Source organism: Canis aureus, chromosome X (assembly GCF_053574225.1).
Source record: "Canis aureus isolate CA01 chromosome X, VMU_Caureus_v.1.0, whole genome shotgun sequence".
NCBI classification, from domain to species: domain Eukaryota; kingdom Metazoa; phylum Chordata; class Mammalia; order Carnivora; family Canidae; genus Canis; species Canis aureus.
In genome coordinates this window covers 5,426,621-5,451,234 of record NC_135649.1, presented here as the reverse complement: position 1 = coordinate 5,451,234, position 24,614 = coordinate 5,426,621, and the positions used below count along the sequence as shown (strand labels likewise).

The 24,614-nt window shown below is 45.4% G+C and overlaps 1 long non-coding RNA gene across 10 annotated transcripts in view; it reads left to right on the top strand.

The window, feature by feature from the left end:
* The window catches only part of LOC144308084 (uncharacterized), a 293,749-nt gene that overhangs the window by 183,935 nt on the left and 85,200 nt on the right, over positions 1-24,614 (top strand). For all 10 annotated transcript variants that reach the window (XR_013374728.1, XR_013374717.1, XR_013374724.1 and 7 more), the window contains one exon: positions 5,521-5,669. This is a non-coding gene — a long non-coding RNA (uncharacterized LOC144308084). The remainder of the gene's footprint in view (positions 1-5,520; positions 5,670-24,614) is intronic.

The following is a 24,614-nucleotide window of genomic DNA, read 5'->3' as shown; positions in this document are numbered from 1 at the left end:
GGCCTCTTTTCTCAGGCCCTAAGCTACTCCCTCTGGCCTACCTGAGATGCTGCCCAACAGCAGCCTCTACTTCTCTCTGCCCTGGCCTAGCCTGGCCTGCCCTTCTCTTCCCAGGTCCGAGGCAGCCTAACCCTTCTTTTATGCTTATATGGAGCTTTGCTTTGTATGGAGTAAGTGCCTTTGACATAACTTTTCATTTAATTGGTTGCCCATGTCAGCCTGACAACATAGGTGTAGTTGTTACACGTCTGTTTTATGGATAAGGTACCAGGCACAGACAGGTTATCTGCACACCCACCACTAACACATGACCAGACTGGAATCCTTGCTTAGACCTGACTCCCGAATCCCTCTTCCTTCTCACCTGTTCCTCTTCCACTCCTTAAGGTCCACCTCCAACCTTTCTTCTGGAACCACCGTCCCCCCTCCATACCCACCTTCCTGCCCGCACTGCTGGGTCAGAGTCCTTGGACGCCCCCGTTCCTGGCCTCCCACCCTCACATGTTCCCCCAGCACCTAGCCCAGGCTCTGCAGGGCCCAGGCCAGAGCTTGAACACCCTGGTGGGAGTTAGGGGTCTGCCTGGGCAGGCCCAGGCTCTGGGAAGCCGTGGGGTAGAAGCATGCAGGCTCTGCCTTGGTCAACCTCCCTTGCCTTCCTGCCGTCTCGCACCTTCTGTGTGCAGTGTGTAGTAAATCCTGTGAGCTAAGGCACCAGCAGGAGCTGCTGCAGTTCTACAGATCCAGGGGACTTTTCTGCGACCATATTGTCCCATTGCTCCATTCAGCTTAGCTCAAGGCAATTGGAGTTCTCAGCCTCCTCCTCAGGACCCAGGGCCGGGTTTCCAGGGAGCCTAATGCCTCCCCCAATCTTCTCCCCACTCCCCTCAACCCCATGCACACTCCCCCTTTCCTAGGTCATGAGCAAGGCGCCCCCAGCCACACTGGGCAAAGTCCTACTGATTCCAGCTAAGGAGCTAAGGGTCCAAGGAGATTGAATCTGAGAATGAGGCCACACAACACACACACACACACACACGCGCGCGCGCGCGCGCGCACATGCACACGTACACACATGCACACACACACACACATTACTCTTTTCTCTCAGGTGCTGCTTCTGTGTGTGAGTGACGGCACCCCACAGCCACCCACTCCAGTGGTCTGGTTATCTTGCTTCTCTTGTTTTACCCTGGAGTGTACTTTCAGCTTTCAGTGGAACTGGGAAGGAAAAAGCTTTACCGGAGGAGCACTTAACAGAATTAGGTGCACTATTTGAAGGCTCTTTTAGGAGCTGGCTTATGGCAGTGATTATACAGAAGTTGGGTGAAGCAAACTACGCATAGCTCTGAGAACCAGAGATACACTCAGTCAAGAGGCCATTGAAGGGACCGCACCTATTCACCTCAAGGAAAAGAGGACCACAATGGGGTCCTTTTGTTGTCTTTTTTGCCAAAATGTTTCTTAAGTGCTGTCGCTTGTCAAGGTGAACTCAGATTACTTGCTGGCACAGGAATTTGAGAGAAAATAAAGATTAGCCTTGAGTATCGGGGCCTGACAGTTAAGAGCTGCTCTTTGTGACAGACAAACATTGTTTGGTCTGGTGTCTTCCTTTCATCTTGGGGGCTGGCTGCCGGGGATTGATTTATCTGGGAGAATGTGTTCAACCTGGCCAGGTCTACTGGAAGTAGCAGAGCACATGCATTTTAAGCCCTCTGTTGAGGGAGGATGATAGAGCAGCCCCACGCACCCCCCCCATCATGACCAAGTTTCTTTTAGAGCAGGGACCCCACCATGTGACTACCCATTCTGCGGTGGAGCTGGAGCTGCCATTTGGCAAGGCTCTCTGAAATGGGCTTCACCTGCTTCACCTTTGCGGTGGCAGCCACGGTGGCTAGGAGATGCATTATGGGAAGGTGCTTGAGTGCCAGGCTGCTCACAGGGCCCCCGAGGAGAGCATCTTCCTTTCTGCCCTGAGAGTAGATGGATGGGGAACCCTGTCAGGATGACGATGGCCATGGCATGGCTCCTAGGAAGCAGAGGCCATCCTACTGCTCTCAGAGGCCCCAGGACTGGAGTAGATGGCAGATAACTGGGTGCTCGCCCTTTGCCAGTGGATCCTGAAGCCTCTGGGACCTGGGAAGGGCAGAAAGATATAGGCCTCCCATTCACCAAGGACTCTGCTCTGCATAGTCAAAATAGCTAGTAACAATGTGACTTCTCCCCCAAATTCAGCAGACTCCACAGAGGCCACCATGACGTCATCCATCCCCAGGGGGCTTTCACACATTTTGGCTATTTTTGTAATCAGTAATAAAAAGCCCCTGAATTAGTCATGCCATACATAGAAATATGTCTCATTTCACTCCTGTATCCTCACCTATTAATGCAACCAACGGAAGGTGGCCCTGTGTTGGCAAATTGAACTTCGATTAAACATTAAAAAAATACCCTTGCATCCCGGGTATAAATCCCACTTGATCAAGGTGAATAATCTTCTTAAAGTACTATTGGATCCCATTACCTAGTATCCTGTTGAGAATTTTTGCATACGTGTTCATCAAGGATATTGGTCTATAATTCTCCTTTTTGGTGGGGTCTTTGCTTTTGGAATCAGTAATGCTAGCCTCATAAAAGGTACAGCCACTCTGAAAAACAGTGTGGAGGTTCCTCAAAGGGTTAAAAATAGGGCTACCCTACGACCCAGCAATTGCACTGCTGGGGATTTACCCCAAAGATACAGATGCAGTGAAATGCTGAGACACCTGAACCCCAATGCAATGTCCACAGCAATGTCCACAATAGCCAAACTGTGGAAGGAGCCTCAGTGTCCATCGAAAGATAAAGAAGCTGTGGTCTGTGTATACAATGGAATATTCCTCAGCCATCAGAAAGGACAACTACCCACCATTTGCTTCAACGTGGATGGAACTGGAGGGTATTATGCTGAGTGAAGTAAGTCAATTGGAGGACAATCATCATATGGTCTCACTCATACATGGAAGATAAGAAATAGTGAAAGGGATTATAAGGGAAAGGAGGATAACTGAGTGGGAAAAATTAGAGAGGGAGACAAACCATGAGAGGCTCCTAACTCTAGGAAACAAACAAGGGGTAGTGGAAGGGGAGGCGGGCAGGGGTTGGAGTAACTGGGTGACGGGCACTGAGGGAGGGCACTTGACGGGATGAGCACTGGGTGTTATGCTATATGTTGGCAAATTGAACAATAAACAAACAAACAAATAAATAAATAAATAAATAAATATTTATAAATATAAATATATTTTTAAAGAAGGAAAGTGGCCCTGAGGAGAGCTCCTGAACTAGGCTTCTGCAGTGGCCCGGCCTCAACAGTCCCTTAGTCCCTGGCTCAGGAGCTGGGCAAGGGGTGGCCAAGGCTTTGAGCTCTGTCCTTGAGGAGCCCACCATCGATGGTCTATCATGCTGAGTGCCCGGGACAGGGGGCCCCAAGGAGGGCTGGCTCACTCAGCTTGAGGAAGATGACTTAGGAGAGTGGCTGGAAGGAGTGAGATTTTGCCAGAGGAAGAGGCCCTGTGTACTTACATTTGGGAAGGATGTGGTGGGGGTTGGCGAGGGTCAAATGTGACCGGGAGGGTGGAGAACAGCATGGTTAGTGTGTCTGGAGCTGAGGCTTGGTGGGGTGACAGGGCCCACCTCCTGGAGCTCCCCTCATAGGAGTATCTCTAGGGCAGCATAATGACAGCAGTGAAGGCGCATGTGGGAAAGACTCCCTTACCCCTCTGGTCTCTCAATTCTGCAGGCTTGGGAGCCCCTGGTATCCAGGGGCCATGGATACTGTATGGATATTGCTATGTCAGCAAGTCTCAAACTGCCTGAGAGGCTGCTGAATGCAGACGACTCCCAGGGAGGCTCCCCCAGAAGAAGGTTAACCCCTATGAGCACCCATCTCTCTTCACATGGGCTGTGTCTGACACTAAATAATTTCCATACCACCCAAACCTGGCAAGGATCTTGAGCAGTATTGTGTCCTTTCCTTCTCATGCATTCAATGTTTCTGATGGGGTCACCCATGAAGAAAGTGTGTCTTTGGGGGTTTTTCTGGAATGTCTCTGACATCTTGGGGGCAGAGGCATCACCCGCCCTACCCAAGTTGTACATGAAGTCAAGGCCAGGAAGGAACATGTCAGAGAAACAAGGCATCTCATATATGGTTCAGGCTGGCAAGAGAAGAAGCAATGTGTCTTGTGGCTGCCAATGACAGAAGTTCTTTGTGAAGAGAGTACTGAAGCCAAAATGTGTTAACTGAAAAGAAGGTGAGAAAGCAAGCAAAAGAAGTAGGTTCCCACCATGCAGTCAATAGCCCCCAGTATAGAGAGTGATGGGAGCCACAGCTAGAAAGACAAGACACAGAGAAGAGTGGAGGGCCAAGGTTTAGAAAATCCCCTCTGGACCAGCCTGACACCTGCAAGGCCATGGTGTCCGGAGCTTCCACCGTTGTTGGGAACCCCAGGGCTTCCCCCAGCTTGTGGAGTCCTTTGGAGCCTGCCCTGGTTCTTATTACATGTTGCAGGTAGGCCCAGACCACCTTGCCTAGGGGCCTAGACTAGAGCCTGCCACCCCTGTCCCTGGACTGGACCAGGTAGAGCTATACCTGCACAGAGAGCCCTGGTAGGCCTCAGGATAAGCCCCGGGGCAAGATGACTTGTAGAGCTCCCTGGAAACCCAGCCTCATACTGGGGGCTGTAGAGCCAAAAGATGGCAATTGGCCACAGGGCTGACTCTGGCCCAGGGAGCTGAGTGATCCCAGCATCCCAGGGAATGTGGTCCTGCAGCATCGTGCTCTCAGCCTCCCAGCTGGGGCAGGCATTCCCTGACACATGGCGGTCCAGGCTTTGCTTGAACCCTCCCCCGTGACAAGAAATTCTCCTCGCTAGGGGCACCTGGGGGGCTCAGTTGGTTAAGCATCTGCCTTCAGCTCAGGTCATGATCCCGGGATTCCAGGATCAAGTTCCCAAATTGGGCTTCCCACTCAGCGGCAAGTCTGCTTCTCCCTTTCCTCCCTGCTCATGCACTCTCTCGCAATCTCTGTCTCTGTCTCTCTCTCTCAAATAAGTAAATAAAATCTTTGAAATAAAAAAGAAGAAAAGAAATTCTCCTCTCTGGATGTGTGATGAGAAACAGGCCTTTCTGGTTCCAATATCCATCACCCAGCAAGGGGCCTCAGCATCACCCAGGGGAAACCTACTCCCTCTTCTTTTGCATGAAAGGTCTTTGGCCATCCAAAGCCTACTCTCTGCCCCTCCACACCCTGCCAAACATGCACACTTTTCCCCAGCTAAGCAGTGGGGCCACCAGGGAAGGGGCCAATCCAGAGGAGGCCTCAGGGCCTTGGGACAGGTGGGCGGTCAGGCAGGTGACTGGGGGCTTCTTCAGTCATACCTTGAAGTCAAGGTTACAGGCTCTGCCTTGACTGGCATCCAGGGGAATGACGAGTTTCTTTCTCTTGCCTCCTCTCTCCTTCATGTTTCCTTACCTTTCCAGATGTACATATGTGATTAGAATCCACTGACTATAGTAGAACTGCCAATTAAGAAGAAGAAATTGCCAGCCCTGCCTCAAGCGCCATCTTTTCCAACACTCAAGGCAAGTGGATCGCCAGAACGTGCAACATGACTGCAGGTGCATTTAGGGTGAGCATCATATCACCAGTACTTTCTTATCCCTGCTAGGCTGGTGGTCCTGAGGGGTACAATCTGGCCTCTGCCGGCTGGACACAGTCTGCCTCATTTGCCCAACAACCTGATGTTTCCTGGGGCCTTTGGATGTGGCACTCCCAGTCTGTGCCAAGTGCCTGTTTTCCAAAGGGTGAGGCAGGGCCTTTGGTCTTTGAAATGAGCTTGGGATCTGGCGAGCTGACTCCCCTCAGCTTCATGGGTGCAATGAAGGCAGAGCAACTAGAGCAACGTGACCTTGGGAACAAGTCCCACGTGCTTGGACTCAGGCATGCATGCAGTTAAGTTAGAGGGGAGCAGAAAGCTCCAGGTAGGGGCTGTGGCTTGACTAGACAGGAAGGCAGCAAGGGGCCATTTCATGTTTCTATTGGAGAAGGAACACACAGTTAGGGCTGTCAGCCTCTGGAGGTAGTCAGAAAATGTCTGTCAAACTGCTCTGACTCAGCCTCAGTAGGCCCATTGGTAGAACAGGAGCAGTGGGATGGCAGGGTTTGGTGGCCTCCAAACCTCCGATGGTCCGTCACTACAGCTGTGTTTCCCTAGGCCATGCCCTCACCCGGGAGGATCTTTTAACTGGTCAGGTAAGAAAGAGTCCAGCTGCCAGGTCACAAGCCCTGAGCCCAGGCCTCGGAGTCACTGTTGACAAAGGAGCCAGGCCTTCTGTCCCCTCACATCCTCTTTTCACAACCGTGGGGCTCCATTTATTTATTTATTTTTAAAGATTTTATTTATTTATTCATGAGAGACACACAGAGAGAGGCAGAGACACAGGCAGAGGGAGAAGCAGGGAGCCCGACGTGGGACTCCATCCCAGGACCCCAGGATCATGCCAAGCCAAAGGCAGACACTCAACTGCTAAGCTACCCAGGCACCCCAGATTTCCTCCATTTAGAAGGAGAGTGAGAACTCTCCATCCAGATGCTCAAGCAGTCTAGTTTTAAGTCTGTGAAGATTTCTGTGGAAAGTCACAGGACAGCCCTGTGGGCCTCATAACCCCTTCAGAAGGAATGAGTGGGTGGGTGGAAAGACCCAGAGCTTATTTCAGGGTTAGGCATTCTGCTTAAAAGTGTGTGCACAGATGTGTGTGTGTGTGTGCATGTGTGTGTGTGTGTGTGTGTGTGTGTGTGTGTACACACATGCATGCCCATCCCTGCGGGGTCAGGATCACTGCCCCTATAGAATAGAGAGGCTCAAACTGTACAGATTATGAAGTTCTGTTGAAAGTGGGTTTTTGTGTGGGAATTAGATCCTGGCTTGGGGACGGCACTCTTCAGCTCTCAAGGAAAGGAGCCCTGTTCAGTGTGCGAAATGTGATGGCTACCATAGTGTGCGGGGACACTCGGCAAATGGCTTCTGCTAAAGCCTCAGTTTTCCCAGCCATGACAGAAAGGAGGACAAGTGATGTTTAAGGCCCTACAGCCAAGCCAATGTGGGAGTTCAGATTTAGGACTTATTAGTCATCTGTTCCCTGCCCCCTGCCCCTGCTGTGGAAGTGGCCCAGTGCGGCCACATAAAAGTCCATGTGCAGAAATACTTTGTCAGGCCCCAGGCCTTCTCTAGGGGAGAGTCCCAGCCTGTGGTCTCGGGAAGTAGGAGCAAAACAGGAGCCTGAGCCAAAGGCATGGCTTTTGACCACTGCTCACTTTAGCCCAGGGTTGAAAACAGTATCTTTGAGACAGAGGTCCTTGTAGCCTGGGCCACTTCCCCATCTCTCGGAAGAAGGACCCGACCGCCCTCTGGAATCCTGTTGTATGTCCTGTGCAGAATCACCAAAGCGGAGGGCAGTCCCCCTGGGGAGCTGGTTTGGGGAATATGTGCGTTTTTTATGAAACGTGGCACAAGCAATTCTATGCTGGCTGTCTGCAGAATGAACCTACAGGAAAAAAGCTGTCTTTGCTACCAGAAAGTTCAGCTAGACATTTAATGCTAACGACTCACTTTCTCAAATGTGGAATTTCTTTATTCCATTCTAAGTAAATGACTTTAATGACTTTAGGACCACCAGCCAGACTGTGGGAGAAAGAAGCCCCTCAGTCGCCACCACCTAGGGCCCAGCAGGCAGTGCGCAGGCAGCAGGCACAAAGTTCCCCTTTCAACTCTCCAGGATCCAGAGAGATAAAGGGCCACAAACAGAACCCTCCCTGCAGGGGTAGATGGCTTTGCCCATTAGCCAAGCCGACATCCCCCAGGGAACACCTGACACTTGGCAAGGCATTTCTGGAAATGGAGCTGTAGGTGACCTTATTTGGCCCTTTTTTCTGGAGGCCATTTGCCCCTTTCTGAACTCCACTTGACAAGTCTGTAGCCTCTTGAAAAAATTGCCAAAAAAAAAAAAAAGAAAAAATTGCCAAGATGCAGCCGCAGCACTTTCCCGCCACTCGTGACTCCTGTGAGCTGGGACCCACACCTCCACTGCGACAACATGGCACACCCCTTCCCCTGCATTTCAGCTTCACAGCACAGTGAAGGATGGAAGATAATCATCTGGGTCCTATGGATGAGAGACCGAGACAGCCATTCAGTGGCAACTCCAGCTCCAAGCTTTGAGTCCCAATTTGTGTGTGGGGGGGTCCCCCGTGAAAGCCTTCTCCCACCACCTCTCGGCTAGCCCAGGAGTCTGTCCCAGAAGCCTGATCTTCTCAAGCTTGCCAAAGTCTTGGTTTTCACAGAGAGCATCCCTCTGGGCTCTGCACACAGGGGGTGGGGTGGGTGGTGCTCAGCAGCCTCTGAATAGTGAGGCCCTGCTGCTCTGGGGAGCCTCTAGTGCTGGAGGCAGGGTCTGGGAGCCCAGCCAGCCTCTGGCAGCAGGGCTCGGGAAGCTGGGTGGGGCAGGGGTGTGGCGGCGAAGGGCTGGGAGGAGCAGAGTCAGGGTCAGACAGTGTGGAGGAGGGAGCCAGCCCTGAGAAATGGCAACGGAGAGGAGAAGATGGAGCCCAGATGAGATACTTTGAGGAAACAGAATCTGCAGAGCTCAGAAAGAATTGGCTGTGGAAGCAAAGTAAATGGGAGATATCCGAGGTGACTCATGGGCTTCTGACTCAGGCTGTTGGGTGGTTGGGGGTGCCGTTTCGTAAGAAAGGGAGCCCAGAGGGAACCGTACTAGGCGGTGGGGGTGGAGATGCTGAGCTCGACTGTGGAAAGTTCATAGAGTTGTGAGATGCTCGTAAGGCACTCAGAGGGGGGTGCCCATTAGGTGATTGGGTGTCCAGGACTGGAGCTCAGGGTAGAGGGTAGGTCTAGGCTGGGGATGTTGATTTGGTGGTCACTGGCTTCTAGACTTGTTTCGGCCAATGTGGTGGCTACTAGCCACACGTGGCCATTTAAATGTTAACTAATTTTAATTTAAAAAGGCTGAGCACAGAGTTTCTGTGCGGGACGATGAAAAAGTTTTGGACATAGATGGGTTGCTAGGTGCACAACAGTGCGAATGCAGCTAAGATCGTTGAATTGTGCAGCAAAAATGGCTAAAATGGCACATTTTATGTCACATGTGTTTTACCACAACTTTAAAATAGAAAAGAAATGAGATTGATTACAATTAAAAATTCAGGTCCTCGCTCACACTAGCTGTACCTCCGGTAGCTCGACAGCTGCATGTGATTCGTGGCTACTGTATTGGACAATGAAGACAGGGAGCGTTTCTACCACTGCAGAAATTTCTATTGGGCAGCACCGCGAGGGAGCCCAGGAGCAGCAACCAAGCACATTCCAGAAAATACACGTGGCTTGCTGTTGCCTCAAAATAGTCCATGCTTTTCCTACCCCTGGGCCTTTCTCCATGGGGGGGCTCTCTGCTGGGAATACTCTTGTCCAAATGCTGCCCAGGGTCTCTGGACCCACGCAGCCTCTTCTCATCTGGCTATGAATCCAGAATCTCCTAACCAGAGAGAAACAGAATCAGGTGCTGGTGGTGTTTCAGATTAGGAAGACTTTTTACAGATTAAGACCTGCAGAAGGGTTTGCCCGAGGGTATGCTCTGTACCCTAGTGTATATATGGTACTCTGTCCAAATCTGGGAGTGCCAGGCTTCTGGAACCCGGAAGAGAGGAACTGCATAGTGGCCTTGGGGACAGGCATGAAACTCAGAGAGGGGCCAGGAATAAAATGGGGTCTCAAGGGGGACAGGCAATGGAAGAGGAGAATGGAACACGGCAAACCCAGTGACGGGGAGCGCTGGGTCCAGCGCTGTGCAAGGCTGTGCACGGGGGCAGTGCACTTCCAGCTGCTCGTGGTTAGGGACAGAAGGGGCTGGGACCACAGGTTGGCCCGGCTACTGCGCTTGCACTTGGAGCTCCGCTCTACTGAGACGCTGCCAGTGGCCCCACACGGGGGCTTGGTTGGCTGCACTGACCTAGGCTGTGGTTCTTAGCAGCACCCTGTGCTCTGTTAAGATGCAGCCCGTGCCCCTGGGAAGAGGTCTCCGTGAGCCCGCGTTCAGCTTTTTGTCGATGGGCGCTCCATAGAGACATGGGCCAAGCCTCCAGCTGGAGCCCTGGTTTGGGTGGAACCAGCCAGCAGCCCCCTCGCAGCAGCTTCTGCTCTGCCAACCCGGGCTGTGCTTCCCTGAAGAGGGGCACTCCTTGGGGCAGGGGGATGCAGCCAGCGACCCCTTGCAGCAGCTTTTTCTGCTTCCTTCCCCCGGGGTGCAGTTCCTCAAGGAGCTCTACTTGGTGTGGACATAGGGCGAGTCTCCACGCAGACCCCTGGTTGAGTTCAATGCAAGCAGGTTTCCCTTGTAGTGGCTACTTCTGAGCTTATCCAGGTGCCGTGACAGCAGGCGACGCTGGCAGGTAGAGCCTGACTTTTTCAATGAACGGTTGGAGCGTACTAGCGAAGCGTTGCTCCATCATGATCCGGCTTAGAGCCGTGCTCCATGTAGACCCAGGCTGCACGCCCACCAGCAGCCCTGGCTCATCTGTATACTGGCTGTAATTCACTGCGCGGAGGTTTTCAGTGCTGATCCGGGTCGGGGGGCAGCGGAACCGTGCACACTGTTGATGAAGGCTGCATCGCCATAGGGTAGTTTGGTGTGTTTATGCAGGCAGGGGCTTGGCCTGTGCTGGTACAGGTTGCAGTTGCTTGAGAACCCTCGTTCTTTTGGTGGAAGCTGGGTGGTTGTGCGTAGACACTGCCTGGTTCTCTGCAGATGAAACCCCACTCATTCTCTGTGGATACCACCCTATTTAGGACAGATCCAACATCATCCGAAGCAGACAGTCTTGTCTTGGGTGGATGCAGCCTCACCTGGGGTTCTGTGCACGCTTAACCCCTTCCCCACACAGAACTTTGGTTTATGTAGACCCAACGTCTGTCCACTCGCAGAGCAGCCATCCACACGGCTGACATCCTCTTGTGGAGTCTTGCCCTGTGCAGACGGAGCTCGAGTCCCTTGTAGACACAGTTTGTGCCTGGTGACTGAGCCACCTTTCTCTTGGCCCTGGCCTGCCTCAGCCTGCTGAGGCTCATCTTGGGCGGGTGTTGTGTGAACCTCCCCACCGGGCCTCCTTGCACGCACACGCCTGCACCTCCGCGTGCAGCTCCCCTGAGTGGTGACCCAGCCAGGCACCACCATGCAAAGCTGTGTGCCACGGAGAGCCCCGGGAGGACCCCAGAGCCACATTTGCAGGTGATGCTGCCTCTACTGTCAGGTACCGGCCTCATGCCCCGACGACCAGCCATCAGTTCTCTGCAGGGCCGGCCTCCAGGCAGTGGCAGCTTGCACTGTCCGGAAGAGCCAAAGTACCCGGGGTTGGCGCTGCCTGTATGTGTCTCCAAGGTGCACGCACTTCTGCTCATTCTGCCTGCCTCTTTGGGCAAATCTCAGCCCTGTGTAGATGCCTTCTGGGCTGGGCTCCATGTACATGCTGTCTACAACTCTTTGCAGAGTCTTGTCCTCTGGGGACATAAAGCTCCTTTTCTTGGGGGGGGGGTCTCTTCCTGCATGGACACCACTAACACCTCCTTAGAAGGCCCAGCTCCACATGGATGCAGCCTGCATCTCCTAGCAGAGCCTCCTATTATGTACATGCAACCTTCATCTCTGCACAAAGGCTCAGTCTGTGTAGACATGGCCTTGTGGGGTGGGGTCACCTGTGGATCTGGGCTGTTTCTGATCTACTGCCTGCCTGCTTCCCCCCAAGTCCCTCAGGTAGCCTGGTCCCTGGAGCTTAGGTCTCACCCTGCCAGGCTGCTCTCTTTGCTGTGACATCTTCTGAGGCAGCTGTGGGCTCAGCTCAACAATGGGTCCCAAGTCCCAAGGCCTCCACACCCTTCAGGTCTGGGCTGCCGCCAGCGCAGCCTGCCTATGTCTCTGCTCTGTCTGACGAGGCCAGAGATGCTGGGATCTGTAGAGACTCGAAGGCTTGCCAAGAATGAGGTAAAGTGCCGGGTGGGCAGCTGAGAGGAGCAGGGCTGCTAAGAGGGGCTAGAAGCAGTTGAGGAGGAGCCAGAGTGGGTGAGCGGGAGCCAGAGAGGGGAGAGGGAGAGGGAGAGCTGAGAGGAAGAGCCAGCCAGCTGGGAAGGTGGTGAGTGGGCGCCTTGGCTGAAGAGTATTGATACAATGACAAAGGAGGTGGAGAGAATCCTCTGTGATTCCCTGATTGGCTCCAGCCCTGGTGAGAATGAAGCCTGGAGGGCTGTGGGTGAGCCCAGCCTGCCTACTTCCAGAATGGATTTAAGGCAACCCTGGAGAGTGGTTCCTGAGGAGTAGCCCCCATCTAAGCCGAGGTTCTCTCCAGGCCAGCTGGGGCCACTGACTCCAAAGGCAGGACCCTCACAGAGATCATAACAGGCAGTGCCACACATGCACACGAGGTTTCCAGTGGAAAGTGCAGCCTGCCATAGGAGTCAAGACAGAGCCCAGAGCCCAGGTCCCACTCCTGTGCCCTGAGTCACTTTGGTTGGTCCCTCAACCTCTCTGAGCCTCTGTTTCCTCATCTGTCAGTGACAGGTTCCATGGCCGCAAAGATCCCTCCCTGGTCTCACTTTCTAGATCATTGAGGCCGCTTCATTCACCCCCTTGCTCTGTATATGGGCCTCTGAGCCCCTGGGAGGGGCAGGCTAAAACTTGCTCAGGGTCCCAGTGAGTTGGTGCTACTAGACGTGAAACCCCAATGCTCTGGCTCTGAGACTGGGCCCTTTTCTTCTCCTGGTCCTTTCCTAGAGCAGGGCAGAGTGTGGGAATATGGAGAGAGGCCCAGGGAGCCTAACCAGTGTGGACTGGTGATTCTCTCACTGCGAATCCTCACCCTGTCATGCCAAAAAGATGCCAGCCTTCTGGCAGATCAAGTAGATGGCGAGCTCGGAGCTTCCCAGTTACAGTGATCATCCCCATCCTATGCTCAGGACCCAAAAACATTCCCTTCTGGCTCCCTGGTGCCCAGCTAGCCAGCTTGAGGAGGAGGCAGGGCGCAGGACATTGGACCCAAGTCCAAGCTGAGGAACTAAGGCCCGAAGAGGGAAAGGAGTGAAGGCATGCAGGCTGGTGGGCGCCTTATGTGTTGAGGCACAATTCCTTGGGGAGAGAAACCAACAAACAGCTTCCCACCTCCCTGGCCCAGACCCCTTGAGGAGCAGTGGCAGCGCCCCAGCCCTTTTGGAAGTAGGTCCTAGGACTCCCACTACCCAGACCCAAGCAGCACTCTGTTCACGTTCCCTGGACCCTAGCAGGCCATGGCACACCTGGGCAATTGCAATAGTGATTGAGCACCTAACACCTCCATGAACATGTGCTGAAAGGCATTTTTTTGCCCCCTCTGTTCTATCAACTAGATATTTAGTACCTCTGTCTCTGTCTGAAAATGTTCTCAGAAGTACCACACAGGGATTTCCCTGTCAGCATATTGCCAAAGAACCAAGGCGAACATCACACACCTCTCTTAGAAAAATGTCTTGACAGCCTTCACCAGCTCTCAGAAGCTGCTCACTGTATTCTCACAATCCTCAAGTCCTTCCCAGTCCTATACCTGGTCACTGGCTTTTAAGTGAACTTAGAGGAATGGAGACCTGGTTTCCAGTCTGAGCTTTGTCATACATTTGGTCTGTCACATTATACAGGTTCTTTGCACTCTCTGGGCCCCAGGTTCCAGAGAGGGGGCATAAAGGCAGTCTGTCCTAGGTAAGGGGGACTGGCCTGTACTCGGAGGACAAAGGCATCTTTGGTGGCCTGGGAAGTTGTCATAAAACATGCCAGTATCCAAAAGACATCCCAGTGTGATACAACTGCAAACACAGAAGTCCATGAGACAGGCTATCTCAATTATCATCAACCTAACATTTTAATTGATGTTTTGTGAATTATTAAATTATTTTGTGATGAACTATTAGCTAATCATAGCTAATAGTTATGTGCTAATAGTTACATAGCTAATCATCTGTGCTGGACACTGTCCTCTGTGTCTTATGTATGTTGACTCATTTCATCCTTATGACACCAGCTGAGGTAGGTGTTATAATCATCCCCTTTTACAGATGAGACAACTGACTCCAAGACAAGTGCTTTGTGAGTGGTGGGGCTGAGATTCAGACAGGCCGTGCACTTAATCACTGCTCTCTTCTGCCTCTTATTCAAACACTTGCCAGTTTCTCTTTTCGCCACTATGTTGAAGCATGAAAGATTAAAAGTATCTTTGATTCTTAATTTCTTTACCCATGAAATGGGAAGCCCAAAGGCCCTACCTAATAGGGTTGTTGCAGGAATTAAGTGAGAAAATGTGAGAAGACCCTGTTATACACTGCGCGCTCCGCATGTTCTTACTGTTGTCAATGAAGTAACTGGCAGTATTTAAATCCTGTTCTGGCATGTGTGAGATTTGGAGGCACAGGAGTGGTTTATACGCTTTACAACTTGCTATTTGAGGGACGTCATAGTAATGACTCTACAGATACAAATGCAACCAAAGAAGCATTGTCAAGCACTTTCACAGATCACATACATCTTCTATGGCAATCCACAGACAGCCTTATTAATGTTATTACTCCTATTTTGCAGAAGAGAAAACTGAGGCTTGGTGAGGCTGTGTGAGTTTCCCAAGGTCAGCCAGCTAGAAAGTGGCGGAACTGGAACTCTAACCCAAGTCCAATACCCACTCTCTACTATAAAAGTGGGCCACCCCTGTCCTTAACAAGCTCTCAGCTTTTCTGATAGACTCTGGTATTTCCCCTGCATGATGGTCAAGCTAAGCAAAAGCAGGGGGAAGATGGCTGAAAACCCCGTCCTGTGGGTGTAGTGGGAACTGGACCCATGTATTGCCAATGCATTTGCATCTCCCACAGTGCTCAGACATTTTACCATGACTTTTCTGAACCCATTCCAATGAGGTCTGCCTCAGGCTCCTTGTTTTAATAAAAGGTCTCTTTTAGAGATTTTTAAAAAATAACAGAACACTGCACTTCAGCTCCACAAGGTCACTCTGTACAGTAATATTGGGATGGCACTGTCCCTCTTCCCTCTCACTCTTATTGTCCAAAGAGTCTATGTAATACAAAATAACAAAGATAACAAAAGGCTAAACAAAAATGGAAATAACCCAGGATAACCCAGATTCACTTTTTTTCTTTTTTAAATAATGGCTCTAGTGAGATATAATTCACATTCCGTAAAATTCACCCTTTAAAAGTATACAGTTCAAAAAAAATAAATAAATAAAAGTATACAGTTCAGCAATTTTAGTGTATTCACAAAGTTGTGCAACTGTCACCACCAGTTCCACAATATTTTCTTTCTTTTTTTGATGATTTTATTTATTTATTTAAGAGACAGAGAGTGAGAGAGAGAGAGAGAGTTCACCAGGGGAGGGACAAGCTTACTCCATGCTGAGCCCAAAGCCCCATGCAGAGCTTGATCTCACAATCCTGAGATCATGACCTGAACTGAGAGCGAGAGTCAACCACTTAACTGACTGAGCCACCCAGGTGCCCCTAATTCTACAATATTTTCATTAAGCAGTCACTTCCTATTCCCCATGTTCCCAGCCCCTGGCAACCACTAACCTACTTTCTGTTTCTGTGGATTTGCCCATTCTGGACATTTTATCTAAGTGGACTCATGCGATATATAGCCTTCTGTGACTGGCTTCTTCCACCTAGTGTAATGTTTTCAGGGTTCATCCATGTTGTATGACCTACCAGTACTTCATTCATTTTGATGGCTGAATAATATTGCAATGCATGGCTAGACCATATTTTGTTTATTCATTCATCAGTTGATGGAATTTTGGGTTGTTTCCATCTTTGGGCTCTTACGAACATTCATGCACAAGTTTTGTGTGAACATGCTTTTATTTTTCTTGGGTCTATATCTAGAAGAGGAAGTACTGGGTCATATGGGAACTCCATTTTAACCTTTTGAGGAACTGCCTGACTGTTCCACAGTGGCTGCACCGTTTTACATTCCCATCAGCAACGTATGAGGGTTCCGATTTCTCCACATTCTTGCCAAGGCTTGTTATTGTCCATCATTTTGATTGTAACCACTGTAATGTGTATAAATTAGTGTCTTAGAGGGGCTTTGATTTGCATTTCCCTGATGGATAATGATGTTGAGCATCTTTTCATATACCCTCTTTGAAGAAGTGTCTATTCAAATCTGTTGCCCTTTTAAAATTTGTGTTGTCTTTTTATTAGTGAGCTGTATGACTTCTTTATATATTCCAGTTACAAGTCTTTTATAAGAGGTATGATTTGCAAATGTCTTCTCATGGTCTTGTTTTTCATTTTCCTAACAGTACCTTTTAAAAAGCAGACATTTTAAAATTTGATGAAGTCTCATTTATCAAATTTTTTTTGAGACTGTGCTTTTGATATCCAGGAAATCTTTTCTAACCAAGGTTGCAAAGGTCTTCTCCAATGTTTTCTTCTAGTTTTATAGTTCTAGGTTTTACATTTAGGCTTGTGATACATTTTGAATTAACTTTTATGTATATATCATGTAGTATGGATCAGAATTTATTATTATTATTTTATTATTATTTTTTTACACATGGATGTTCTCAGAAACACACCTGGAAGCTCACAGCTGTTTGAAGTGATTTTGAAGTGATCAGTTTGCTTTTAAATATTGATGTGTAATTTTAATAAAATGAAAGAAGAGTCAGAACATATATGTGTATATATATATATATATATATATATATGAACTATCATTTTTCTACTGAATTGCCTTTGTAGCTTTGTCAAAAATCAGTTTTCCATAAATGTGTGGGCTTATTTCTAGACTCTCTATTCTGTTCCATTTTTGTATTTGTCTGTCTTGACACCAACACCACTCTGTCTAGAATACTGCAACTTTATAATCAGTCTTGAAAACAAATAGTGGAAGTTCTCCAACTCTCCTCTTCTTCTCCTTCTCCTTCTCCTTCTCCTTCTCCTTCTCCTTCTCCTTCTCCTTCTCCTTCTCCTTCTCCTTCTTCTTCTTCTTCTTCTTCTTCTTCTTCTTCTTCTTCTTCTTCAAGACTTTACTGATTTATTCATAAGAGACACAGAGAAAGAGGCAGAGACACAGACAGAGGGAGAAGCAGGCTCCCTGCAAGGAGCCTGATGCGAGACTAGATCCGAGGACCTCAAGATTATGCCCTGAGCCAAAGGCAGATGCTCACCATTGAGCCACCCAGGTGCCCCCAACTCTGTTCTTCTTTTTCCAAGTTGTTTTAACTCTGTTAGATTCTTTGCATTTCCATATGAATTTTATTTTATTTTATTATTTTTTTAAAGATTTTATTTATTTATTCATGATAGTCACACAGAGAGAGAGAGAGGCAGAGACATAGGCAGAGGGAGAAGCAGGCTCCATGCAGGGAGCCCGATGTGGGATTCCATCCCGGGTCTCCAGGATCGCGCCCTGGGCCAAAGGCAGGCGCCAAACCGCTGCGCCACCCAGGGATCCCTCCATATGAATTTTAGAATCAGTTTGCTAATTTCTACACAAATACTCCCTAGAATTTTGATTAGTATTGTATTGAATCCATAGATCAATTTGAGGAGCATTGACATTTTAACGATATGAAATTCATTTTCTGCCCTGTGAACATGGTATAATCTCTCAGTTTATTTAGGTCTTTTTTATTTTCTTTTAGCAGTGTTTCATAGTTTTTACTGTACAGGTCTCTCACACCTTTTCGCAGGTTCATCCCTAAGTATTTCATATCTTTGATGCTATTTTTAAAAGAATTTTTAATTTTTGATTGTTCATCAGTAGTAAATAGGAAAACAGCTGATTTTTGTATATCAATCTTGTATCCTGTTACCTTACTAAACTTACTTACTAGATATTTTTTGTGCATTTCATCAGGTTTGCCACATAGACAATTATAGTAGTTGTGAACAGACAATCATTGGTTGTGAATAGAGCTAGTTTTACTTCTTCCTTTCCATTCTTAATTGCCTTTTCTTCCTACCTTCCTTTTTTCCTTCCTTTCTTTCTCTCTTCTTCCCCTCCTTCCTTTCTTCTTTCCATTCCCCCCACCTTTTTATTGCCCTAGCTAGAATAATGTAATGTAATGTAATGTAATGTAATGTAATGTAATGTAATGTAATGTCTATAATGTCTATAATGTTGTATAGAAATGGCAAGAGTGGACATTCTTGCAGTATTCCCAATTTTGGAAAGAAAGCTTTTATTTATTTATTTTTACCATTAAGTTTTATATTAGCTGTAGACTGTTTATAGTTGCCCTTCATCATATTGAGGAAGTTCCATCTATTCAGAGTTGGTTGAGAATTATTACCAGTAGGTCTTGGATATTATCAAATGCTTTTTGATCGTCATTTCAATAATATGATTTTCTCTATTAATTTGTTAATATGGCAAATTAAATGGATTGTTTTTCAAACATTAGACCAACCTTGAATTCCTGAGATAAATTCTACTTGGCAGCAATGTATTATCCATTTTATAAATGTTGAATTTTATTTGCTAAAATTTTGCTCAGAATTTTTACATTTATATTCATAATGAATATTGATCTGTAATTTTCTTACAATGTTTTGTCTGGCTTTGGTATCAAAATAATGCTGGCCTCATAAAATGAGTTGGAAAGTATTTCCTTCTCTTCTATCCTCTAGGAGAGGTTTTTATATCTTCTTTTCTTTTTATTTTTTTAAAGATTTATGTATTTATTCATGGGAGACACACAGAGAGAGAGGGAGAGGGAGAGAGAGGCACAGACACAGGCAGAAGCAGGCTCCATGCAGGGAGTCTGACATGGGACTCGATCCTGGGTCTCCAGGATCACACCCTGGGCTAAAGGCAGCACTAAACGGCTGAGCCACCCGGGATGCCCCTTATATTTTCTTTTAATTCATCCTTACATATTTGATAGAATTCACCCATGAAGCCATCTGTTTCTGGAGTTTTATGTATAGGAAAGTTTCTAACTATAAATTCAATTTCTTTAATAGATATAGAGATATTGTATTTCTTCAGGAGTCAGCTTTGGTAGTTTGTGTCTTTCAAGGAATGGATCTATTTCATCCAAGTCACTAAATGTATCGTCATAAAGTTATGATATTATCTTATCCTTTTAATCTCTGTAGAATCCATAGTGACATCACTTCTCAATTCCCAGTATTAGTAATTTGTGCCTTATCTCTTTTTTCCCTGTTCACCATGGCTAGAGGTTTATCAATTTTATTGATCTTTTGAAAGGACCAGTGTTGTTTACAATGATTTTTTCTATTGTTCTTGTTTTCTATTTCATTGATTTCTACTCTAATCTTTATTTTTCCACTATTCCACTTACTTTGGATTTAATTCACTTCCTTTTTCTAATTTCTTGAAGTAGAAGCTGAGATGAATGATATGAGATATTTTTTTCTTTTCTAGTGTAAGCATTTAGTATTATAAAATTTCCCTTAAGTACTATTTTAACAACTTTCACCAAATTTTTAGATGTGTTTTCATTTTCATTCAGTTAAAAATGTTTCTTAATTTATTTATTTCCACCTTTATGTATAGATTATTTAGAACTGTCTTATTTACTTACTTTCCAAATAACTGGGAATTTTTCAGAGATATTTCTGTTATGGGTTTCTAACTTAATTTCATTATGATCAGAGAACAGACTTTGTATAGCTTGAATTCTTTCAATTTTACTGAAACTTGTTTTATGACCCAAAATATTATCTATCTTGGTAAATATTCCTTGCATATTTTAAAAGAATGTATACTCTAATGTGGTTGGGAGGACTATTCTATAAGTGTCAAATAGATCGAGTTTGTTTATAATGTTCTTTAGATCTTCTATATCTTTAATGAATTTATGTATACTTGTTCTATCAATTATTGAGAGAGGGGATTGAAATCTCTTGTTTTAGTTATTTCTACTAATCTTTGTGTTGTGTCAGTTTTTGCCTCATGTTAAGTTCATAAGCTCATATATTCTTGGTGAATTAACCCTTTTATCATTATGGAATGACTTCTTTATTCCTTGTTGACATCCTTTATTCTAATTTTTTTTAAAAGTAGGCTCCATGCCCAACATGGAGCCCAATGTGGGGCTTGAACTCATGATGCAGAAATCAAGACCTGTGCTGAAATCAAGAGTTGGATGCTTGGGATACCTCGGTGGCTCACTGGTTGAGCATCTGCCTTTGGCTCAGGACATGATCCCTGATCTGGGGATTGAGTCTCGCATCGGGCTCCCTGAGGGGAGCCTGCTTCTCCCTCTACCTATGTCTCTGCCTCTCTCTGTGTGTCTCTCATGAATAAATAAATAAACCCTTTAAAAAAAAGAGTTGGACGCTTAACCAACTGAGCCATTTGGGCACCCCAACATTCTTTTTTCTAAAATTTATTCTGAAATTTAATTTGTCTGATTCTAATATGGCCATGGCCACTCCAGATATTTTTTTATTGGTGTTGGCATTGTATTTTTCATCCTTTTACTTTGAATCTGTTTGTCTTTATATTTAAAATGAATTTCTTATATGGAATATACAGTTGGGTTTTGTTTTTAAATCCAATATGATAATCTCTGCCTTTTTATTGTGGTTTTAGATTATTTATGTTTCATATGGTTATTGATATTATTAGATATAAGTTTATTTTCTTGTCATTTGCTTTTAATTTGTGCCATATATTCTGTGTTTTCTCTTTACTTTCTTTAAAAAAAAAAATTCTTTGGGATTAGTGGAGCATTTCATAGATCCCATTTTATTTCCTTTGTTCATTTTTAAGAGATCACTCTTTGTTTCATTATTTTAGTGGTTGATTCAATATTTTCAGTGTACATTATTAACTTATCATGATGTTCCCTTAAATAATATTATTAATTAATAATATTAAGTAAAACTATACCACTTCACATATTATAAAAATGTCATAACAGTATACCTCCATTTCTCTTCTCTTTTGTGCTATTATCATATGACTTACTTTTACTTATGTTATAAACTCCACACTCAATTGTTATCATTTTTATTAATTATCTTTTAAAGAAATTTAAATAATAAGAAAAATCTAATATATTTACCCATGTAGTTACCATTTCCAGTGCTCTTAATTCCTCTGTGTAGATCCATATTTCCATCTGGTATCATTTTTTTCTGTCCAAAGGACTTCCTTTAATATTTCTTGTATTGCAGGTCTGCTGCTGATGAATTCTTGTAGCTTTTGTATGTCTGACAAAGTATTTACTTCACTTTTATTTTTGAAATATAATTGCACTGGGTACAAAAGGTGAGGTCAACAAGTTTTTTGTTTGTTTTATTCAGTACTTTAAAGATATTAATCCATCACCTTCTTATTTGTGTTGTTTCTCACAAGATATCTGCTATAATCTTTATTTTTGTTCCTCTATACATAATGTAACTTTTTCCTCTTGTTGCTTTTAAGATTTTTTTGGTCTTTACCACTAGTTTGGATCAATTTGATTATAAAATACCTTGGTATAGTTTCTTCATGTCTGTTGTGTTTGGAGTTCACTGAAATTTTTGAATCTATGGGTTTATAATATTCATTATATCTAGACATTTTTTTCGTCTTTATTTCTTCAAATATGTTTTCTGCTCCTTACTATTTTTCAGGGACTCTAATTACACATATATTAAGCTTTTGAAGTTGTCCTACAGCTCAGTAATGCTCTGTTCTTTATTTATATCCTTATTTCTCTTTGTATTTCACTTGGACAGTTTCTATTACTATGTCTTCAAGTTCACTAATTTTTTTCCTACAATGTCTAATCTTCCATTATTTTCATCTAGTATATTTTTCATCTCAGACATTGTACTTTTTATCTCTAGAAGTTCAATATAGGCCTTTTTTATATCTCATATGTCTTTACTTAATTTTTTGGACATATGGAATACAGTTATAGTAATTGTTTTACATTTCTAGTCTACTCATTCTAACATCTGTTTCAATTCTGGATTGGTTTTAAATGATTGAATTATCTCCTCAATATGAGTCATATTTTCCTGAATTTTTTTGTAAGCGAGGGAATTTTCTATTGGATGGCAAATATTATGAATTTTACCTTATTAGGTGCTGGATATTTTTGTATTATTATAAATATTCTTGAACTTTGATCTGGGACACAGTTAAGGTAACTTGGAAATAGTTTGAACTTTTCTGATTTGCTTTTATAATTTGTTAGGCAGGGCTGGAACAGTTATCGCCTAGGGCTAATTCCCAATACTGATAAAAGAATCACATGTATGCTCTCTACCCAATGCCCTGTGATTGAATTTTCCAGATTGGCAGGTGGAGGCACGCATAATCCCCAGAGCTGTGTAAGTGCCAGACACTGTATATTCTAATTTTTTGGATGGTTCTTTCCTAGGCCTCAGGTAGCCCCTCACATGCATGCACTGATCAATACTCTACTGAATACCCAAAGGAGACCTTTGGTAGATCTCTGGAGATCTACCAAATATTCTTCCTGGTGAAATTTAGCTTCATTGGCCTCCCTGGATTCCTAGCTGTTTCCTCACCTCCGAGAAAACACCCTGCTCTTTACTGGATTTTTTCCTCCCTGCTCCACAGCCAGGCATTTCTCTCTCTAGGCAATAACCTGGGACAATTGTAGCACTCACTTCATTTGTTTCCCATCTTTGTCTTTCATTACCTGATGTCCAGCATCTTGAAAAATACTGGTTTTTCAAAAATATATTATCTGTTGATTATTTAGGAAGGAGAGCAAATTCAATCCCTGTTACTTCATCTTGGCCAGAAACAGGTTACAACCCTTTTTAAAATTCCTAGTTCATCTTTAGATGGACTTTTTTTAAATTTATTTTTTATTGGTGTTCAATTTACCAACTTAAAATTTAAACTTTTACCTATTTTAAAATTATCCTTTTTATCCTCGATAAAATATTTTTAAATACCCCCCAAAGGTGTCCTAATGAATAGGGAAAATAGGGTCTTGGGAACATCAATTAGGAAGGGAAAATGAAGGGCCCTAATTCTAGGTGAGGGTTTTTTATCAGGCCAAAGTATCATGTTTGTATATGTTTTATGGTAGCCCCCAAGCTGAGAACAGCAGTAGAGACTTGCTTTAGTGGGAAGATCACTTGTCTCCCTGACATATGGCCTACTGACTCCCTTGCTTCAAAATGAATATACAGACAGCCTGCCTACCTGCTGCTCCTGCAATGCCAATTCCATATACACATATGGTTGCTGAATAAAATATACGATGCCCAGTTAAATTTGAATTTTAGATAAATAATTTTTTGGTATAACTGTGTTCTAAATATCTCAATGTATATACTTACATTAAAATTTGTTTATGATTTATTTGAAATTCAAATTCAACTGGAGTCCTTTTTTTATTTGTTAAATTTAACAACATTATGTACACAGCAGTATGACCTCCAGCTCAGTCTCAGGCCTCTGGGACTGATGAGAAAAGGCTCTCATCTCATTTCTGCCACTGAAGAGCTGAATGTCACTGGATAAGTCACTTGTCATCTGAGGCCTAGTTGGAGATGATTCACATACAGTACTTAACTTGGCACCTATCTCCCAGTAAGTAGCTGCTCCATGAATGGGATCGAGTAGCAAAGTCAGATGCAAATACTGCTTCATAGATTAAAGATGACTCACTTATCCTTATCACCTCTGAGCCTTCTAACAGTCTCTATAAGACAATTGATGAAAGTGTTATATTTACTTTACAGATGGGGAAAGTGAATCTCAGAAAGGTAACCAAGCAGGGTAGAAGGTATAAGTGCCGTGTGAGTGACCCAGAGAAGGAAAGGGTCTGGTTTCTCACCCTAGCTCTGCTCCTGACCCCCTGGATACCCTCCTCTCCAGGATCACTTTTCACACATGGCAGTGGGCTGGGCCCAGGAAATATGCTATCCAGGAGTCTAGAGCTTGAGTGACAAAACCAGGATGAAGACATTGCCTTTCCCCTTCAGCATCCTGGCTAGTCCTTTGCTTAGAATGAAGTCCTAAGTTCCTAGGGTCTCCAAGGCAGATCAAGTTGACTACTTAGGGGGTGGTGGAATACTTGTCCCCATCTTCTGACTCTTTCATTCCAAATAGTGTGCAAAGAGCTCAAAGAGACAAGAAACAAGGGCCCTGGCCCCACTTTAGCTGCTGACTCACTCGAGGATGCTCTTCTTTCTATGCCTTAGTTTCCTCATCTCTAAAATGGGTATTTGATTTAAAAAATAGTCAGGAAATTACTTTGAAAACATCAAAAATGCTATTGTAAATGGCTATTGGATTCTGAATAGCAATATGGACCCAATATTGGAACCCTCACATTGGCCTTTCTGCAGCAGTAGCTGCGTATCCATCTGTTTCCTCAGATCCTGACTGAGGCGGTAAAGACGTAGGAGGAAGACGTGGGTAGAAGGAAGAAAAGCAAATAAGACCTACCTTCTGCTTCTGAAGACCTTAAATAAGTTTTTCAAAGGGTGGAGAATACAGAATTGTGCCCACTTCGTCTCAGTACT